Source organism: Rhincodon typus, chromosome 21 (genome assembly GCF_021869965.1).
Source record: "Rhincodon typus isolate 14 chromosome 21, sRhiTyp1.1, whole genome shotgun sequence".
Classification (NCBI taxonomy): Eukaryota; Metazoa; Chordata; class Chondrichthyes; order Orectolobiformes; family Rhincodontidae; genus Rhincodon; species Rhincodon typus.
This window is the reverse complement of record NC_063352.1, coordinates 25,986,803-25,994,412: the sequence shown is the minus strand read 5'-3', so window position 1 is coordinate 25,994,412 and position 7,610 is coordinate 25,986,803.

Genomic DNA, 7,610 nt, shown 5'->3' with positions numbered 1-7,610 from the left:
GACCCATTTCTGAAGAAGGGTCCAGACCCGAAACTTCAGCTTTCCTGCTCCTCTGATGCTGCTTGGCTGCTGTGTTCATCCAGCTCTACACCTTGTTATCTCTAATACAGTCAGGTATATGGGTTACTTGTAGGGAGGGGTGAGCAGGTAGTGGAGGAGTCTTCTGTGACTATCCCCATCTCAAACAAGTACGCTGTTTTGGAAAATGCAGGGGATGATGGATTCTCAGGAGAATGCAGCACTGGCAGTCAGGTTTCCAGTACCATGACTGGCTGTACTGTAATGAGGTGTATGTCAGGTTCCAAGCAATCGATTGTGACAGGGGTCCAGACAGACATTTCTGTGGCCAACAGCAAGACATCAGAATAGCATGTTGCCTCCCTGGTATTAGGGTCAAGGAAATCTCAGAGGGTGTAGAATATTCTCAAAGGGGAGAGTGATCAGCAGGAAGTCATTGTACACATTTCAAGAGAAAGGGACGAGGTCATGAAGACAGAAATAGGAAATTAGGCAGGAGGTTAGAAAGTAGCTCCTCAAGGGTACTAATATCTGGATTACTCCCAGTGCCATGTGCTAGTGAGAGTAGGAACAGGAGGATAGAGCAGATCAATGCATGGCTGAGAAGCTGGTACAGGGGGCAGAGATGCACATTTTTGGGTCATTGGAATCTCCTTTGGGGTAGAAGTGACTATTGTGAGGGTGGAGTCATAGATAAACAGGGTAGTAAACACTTGCTTTTATTGGTCAGTGCATTGAGTACGTAGGTGTTAGAGTGACATGTTGCAACTGCACAGGACTCAGGTTAGGCCACTTTTGGAATACTGCATTCAATTCTGGTGTCCCTGCTATAGGAAAGACGTTGTTAAACTTGAAAGGGTGCAGGAAAGATTTACAGGGATGTTTCCAGGATTGGAGGGTTTGAGCTCTAGGGAGAAGCTGAACAGGCTGGGGCTATTTTCGCTGGAGCCCAGCAGGCCATGGGAGGAAACCTTATAGAGGTTTATAAAATCATGAGGAGCATGAATAGGGTGCACAGCCAAGGTCTTTTATCCCCAAGGTAGCAGAATCCAAAACTAGAGGGCATAGGTTTAAAGGCAAGTGGGGAAAGATATAAAAAGGGACCTCAGGGGCAACGTTTTCACACGGAGAGTGGTGTGTGTATGGAATGAGCTGCCAGAGGTGGTGGAGGAGGCTGGTACAAGTACAATTACAACATTTAAAAAGGCATCTGGATGGGTACGTGAATAGGAAAGATTTAGAGGGATACGGTCCAAATGCTGGCAGCTGCAACTTTATTAATTTAGAACATCTGCTCAGCATGGACAAGTTGCCATGAAGGGTCTGTTTTTGTGCTGCGCAACTCTATGACTCTATACAAGGAGGCTGTGGCATATTTGTCCAAAGCCAAGCAATAGCCTTCTCATTTGCTAAATTTAAAGGTGATTAGTCTGTCACTTAGTCCGTAGCAGGGCATGTCCCAGAAGTGTGAAAAGACACAAACAAGCAAAAGACACACACAAGGATACAGGGACTTTGTACCAAGGCTCCACAAATGGAAGATGGCTAAGGAGGAACACTTCCTCATTCTAAATCTCAGCAGAATGCACTCTTGCTAAATCTATGCTGTCTCATTCCTTTTACAAGCAGGAACAGTTTCTCTCTATTCAGCCTGCTCATGATTTTGAAAACTTCTATCAAATTTCCTCTCAACTGTTTTCTCTCCAAAGAGAACAGTCCCAACTACTTAAATCTATCCTCAACAGAATTTTCTCAATTTCTCATTCTAGTAAATCATTTCTGGACACTCTCCAATGCATTTTTCCTTTTATTGTACCCAAAATTGTACACAATGCTCCAGCTGATTTCCACACCAAGTCTCTTATGCAAGTTCAACATCACCACCTTGCTGTTGAATTCTGTGCCCCATTAGTAAAGGCTTGGGCATTATGTTTATTAACTTCTCTTTCCACTTATCCTACCACCTTCAATGATCTGTGCACGAACATATCCGGGTCCCTCAGTTCCTTTAAAAATGTATATAATCTTCCAGAGTTCTTCTGACCAAAGTGTATCACTTCACATTTTCTCTGCAGTGAACCTCATCTGTCACCTATCATACAACTGTATCAACTTGTCAATGTTCATTTGGAGTTCTGCACTATTTACAACTCTTCCAAATTGTGTCAAGTGCAAAATTTTAAATTGTCCTTGCACACCAAGATCCAGATCATTAATATACATCAGGAAAGGCAAGGGCCCCATACTGACCCCTGGGGGAAACCACTACAAATTTTCCTCCCGCTTGAAAATTACTCTATTACTTATCACGCAGCTAACTTTGAATCCACATTGCTACTGCCCCTTTTATGCCATGACCTACAAAAAAAAACTTTCCGCAAGTCTATTGCGTGACACAGTGCCACACATTCTGGAAATCTACGTATATCACAGCAACATAACCTTCATTGAGCCTGTAATTTCTTCAAAGAAAATTCCAAGTTAGATGCACAATTTCTCCTTTAGAAATCTATGCTGACTCTCTTCCTAATCAAACCATTTTTTCCCCCACCATGTAAATTTCACAACAAATTCTATCCTGAATAATTAGTTCTAGATGTTTTCCCACCACTGAAGATATACTGACTGGTCAGTAATAGCTGGGATTGTTCTTACAAACTTTGTTGAACAATATTTGAAATTCTCCAGTCTCCTGGTACCGCCCAGAGTCCAGAGAAAACTGAAAAATTATGGCCAGTGCCCCCACAATTTCTACACATTCTTTTAAAATCCTTAAATGCATCATATACAATCCCAGTGCCATATCAAGTTTTAACAGCCCACAGTCTACCCAAGACTTCTTCCTGATTAATTCTGAACCCGTTAGTGACAGTTTCCTCTTCAATTTATGAGCCCTGGGCAGCATCTCCCATTTTGTAAAGACAGATACCGGTTGTCACTTAACACCTCTGCTAAGCTTTCCATTTAACAGATCAGATTTGTCATAGGAAATTTGTCACTCACTTCCCATGTTTCCCATTCCTTGATCTAAATTATGTCTACTGGTATCTTGCTCAAAGTTAATCCCTATAGGGTGCCAAAATGGAGTGCAAGGAGTAGGGGGACCTGAACAGGTTACCTGCATTTGCAGCACAAATGAGAAAAATTGCACTGTGTTTGAAACCAAAGGAATAATGTTTCAGGAAGACAGACAACTTGAAAGGTGTTCAGCAGAGAATTCCAGATATGATACCATTGTTACATTCAATTGCATGCCAGCGAGCGATGACCTTTGCCAAATAGGGAAAGTACAGAAGTCAAGTGTGTTGTAGCAGTGGCCAATCCAGCAGTCTTTTTTTTTCTGGTTTTGACCTTTATCCTTCTAGGAACATTTGATGAAAAGTTTATCTTGAATCACAACTAAATGTGGAGTTGAAATCAGGAGCGTGTTCAAGCTGATAATTCTTGTGTCAAACTAAGTCAGCTCAGCCTGAGCACAGGGGCCAAGTCTGTCGAAAAACTTCTAGTTCTTGTCATGTGCTGCTGCTTTGTCATATTTCAGGTCCTTAAATCACTTCTTCAATTGTGTAATCTTGAAGAGATCAGGAATGGCACATTCTGTGTGTTTCTTGCAATATTTTTTCTCAGTTCCTTATAGGTAACACATTTTAGTTTTCAACGGTGTCCTCTTCAAGGTAAAATATGATCAAATATGGCATCAAAGAGCCTGAACAAAATGGGAGGCAATGGGTATCGGGCAGGGTAGGGTATGGGATATAAATTCACCATTGGTTGGAATCATACCAAGCATGAATGAAGATAGCCATGGTTGGTGGAAGTCAATGATCTCAGTCCCAACAGTTCCTCAGAAGAGTTATTTTCTAATCAACGTGTTCTGAGATGTCACTACACGCCTCTGGAGCAGGTGGCACTTGAACACAGGGCTCTTAGCTCAGAAGGAGGGGACACTACCACTGCACCACAAGAGTCCGCAGCTCCTCCAGACAGTTTTCTAATCAACTCGTTCAGAGATGTTATGAAACACCTGAGACAGTTGCAACTTGAAGCGAGAGTTCCTGCCTCAGAAGTCAGGGCAATGACCATTGTACCACAAAAACCAAAAGGCACTGTAAATGGATGCCTTTTTAAAAAAATTCAACTTGTCCAGATGTGTAATGCATGAGACAGCTCTGGACAATTTCCCAGAATCAACTTGTTTAGAAACGTTATTAAATATCTCTGGAGTAGGTGGGACTCCAACCCGCACCTCTTGGTCTAGAAGTAGGAACACTAACATTGCACCACACAAACCCTCAAGTTCCTTACGATATAGTGTCATAGGCCCAATAATTTTCAGCTGCTTTAATGTCTCTCCCTCTACCATACAGTCAGAGGTGGGAGTGTGCAATCAACAAACAATGTTCAGCAAAATTCACAACCCTTCAGATACCAATGTAGGCTGTGTGTAAATACAGCAAGACCTGGACGACATTCAGACTTGTGTTGATAAGTAGCAAATTAACATTCACACCACACAAGTGCCAGGCAATGTCCATCTCCAGCAAGAGAGAATCTAACCATCACCCCTTGACATTCAGTGTCATTACCAATTAGCGATGAGCAATAAAAGCTGGTCCAATGTCATCTGTTTTTAAAAATCCTCTCAGCATCACCCTGTCAAGCTCCGTCAAAATTTTACAGGTCCACATAATTAACGTAAAAACACGCACTAATCAATAGAAACATAATGCAGGAGGTATACAGATCACGGTTATACTTTACTCGCAGCATCAACCACAAATTAAAATGCAATTTTACCTTAAATAAAACTTACCAGGCGAGAGGTTCTCACTTGCACCCTCAACTGACTACTTGGACATTGTGGCATTTGAGGAGAAATTGACTCAATGGAATCAACGGTTGATATTTCATGTGGCAATTCAAGTACATTTACGTTGAGGTAAATAAATTCAAACACTAAAAATTGGATAGAATAATACAGTAAACTTCGCAGTCCTTTATCATAGAATCTCCACAGTATGGAAACAGGCCAATCAGCCCAACAAGTCCACAACTCCCTCCGAAGAGTATCCCACCCAGACCCATCCTCCCACCCCTTCCCCAAAATCCTGCATTTCCCATGGCTGAGCCACCTAATTTACATACCCCTGGACATTACGGGCAATTTAGCATGGCCAATCTACCTAACCTGCACATCTTTGTACTGTGGGAGGAAACTGGAGAACCCGGGGGAAACCCATGCAGTCACGGGGAGAACATGCAAACTCCACAGAGTCACCCAAAGATGGAATCGAATCCAGGTCACAGGTGCCACTGTGCCACCCAAAAAACAAGCAACTTGCTGACAGTCAATAAGAAATCATTAAAAAATGAAAAAATATTCAATTGCAATTTCCCAACAGTGCATGCAAACCAGTACATTAGTAATTTTTGCCACTTTATGATACGCCAGTTAAAACAAAGTTTTCTGTACAATGAAAGTATCTACCAACTCTTATAATATGCGTGCTTTCACTCTACCTGTATGAAATAAATGAAGGCACCAGAGCTGTAGAAAAACAATAACAGCATAATTGGAAACATTAGTCCTTCCCAATTTGGATTGTATCAGTAATGAACATTGTTTTAATTCATTCATGGAATGCAGGTATCACTGGCTGATCTAACATTTATTGTCTAGCGCTATTTGCTCTTCAGAGGTGATGGGGAGCTGTCTTCTTGAACTACGGCAGACCATTTGATGTAGTCAGACGGCCAATGCCATTAGCAAGGGTGTTTCAGGATATTGACACAGCAACTCTGAAGGAATGATATATTTCAAAGTCAGGATGGTGAGTAGATCGGGAAGGAACTTGCTGTGGTGGCAATCCTATGTATCTACGCTTGTAGCCGAAGTATTTATACAACTAGTCCAGTTCAGCTTCTGGTCAATGGTAACACCTAAGATGTTGACAGTGGGAGAATTCAGTGATGGGTAGATTCTCTCTTGTTGGGAGATGGTCATGTCTAGCACATGTGTGATGCAAATGTTCCTTGTCATTTGTCAGCCCAAACTTGAATATTGTCTGAGTCTGGCTGCATTTAGCCATGGATTGCTTTCATGATTAAGTGTTGCAAATGATACTAAACATTTTGCAATCATCCACTTCTGACCTTAAGATGGAGATGGTCATTGATGAAGTAGCTGAAGATGGCTGGACCTAGAACAACACCCTAAATAGCTTGAAACACTCTTCTGGCCAATGGTAATGTCCCTACCTCTCAGCGAGGAGGGCCAGTTCAAGTCCCATCTCCTCCAGTATTTGTAATAACACCTCCAAACAAGAAAATATCTATTCAAAAAACTCCTGCAGAGATGTCGGATAGCTGAGATGATTGACCAACAAACATAAGCATCTTCCTATGAACTAAGTTTGCCAGGATTCATAATGCCACACTCAGTCAAATTTGGCCTTAATGTCAAGGGCAGTCACACTCACCTTGTATCTCAATTCAGCTCATTTGTCCATGTCTAGGTGAAGGGTACATGGAGGTCAGGAGCTGACTGGCCCTGACAGAATCCAAAGTGAGTATCAGCAAGCAAGTTATTGTTAAGCAAGTGCTGCTTGATAGCTTGGTGATGACACCTCCCATCATATTACTGATGATCAAGTGTACTGATAGGGCAGTAACTGACAGGATTGGTTTTGTTCTGCTTTTTGGGTAACTGGACAATTTACGTCTGGACTAAAATAAGGCACTAGGAATTGCAAACTCATCACTAACAAGAAAAGAAACTTGCTGACAGTCATTAAGAAATCATTTTTTAAAAAATGAAAAATATTCAATTACAATTTGCCAATAGTACGTGCAAATCAGTAGATTAGTAAACTGTGGTCACTGGGAGTATGTTGTCCATTTGACATCAGCATTACACATCTCAAACACAGCACGTTTAACAGCTTTTCACATTCCAACTATATCGCATTACCTCAATTTTTTTAAATGAACACATGCCGAATGACAAATCGTGAATGCAAGGAAAACTTTTTTTTGAGGGGGAAGAGAGGATGGAATAAGGTGACAGAATCTACGTCTCAGTTACTGTATGCTTTAAATTAAATAGTTACTTACCAATCTTATCAAAGTTACCTGAAATCCAAAAATCTGTTAAATTATAGGGTATGAGATGATAGGTTAGGGCACCGGAATAAGCTGGGGTAGCTCCTCGGGAGGGGGGCGGGGGGCTGGATAAGCAGCTAATAGTGAAATAAAGTACACCATTGCAGTGTATCAGTATAAACACAACCACTTCTATACTGATATACAGCATATTTTCAAAAAGCAAGTTAACTTCTTTCATGGCTCATATTAAAATATTCAGAAATACACTAAATACAAAAATAGTTCGTTAAAACGAACTGTCACTCTACGCTTCAGATCTTAGCGTTCTTTAATGACCCTTAGCTGGCCAATAAAAGCAGTACTACAACCACTTTTTACAAAAAACCCGAAGAAAAACAACTTTAATCAGGAAATACCCACCGCCGTTTCAACGAACGCCATCTTAAATCTAAGGGAAATAAAAAAAAGCTCGAGCGCTCACCCCAATC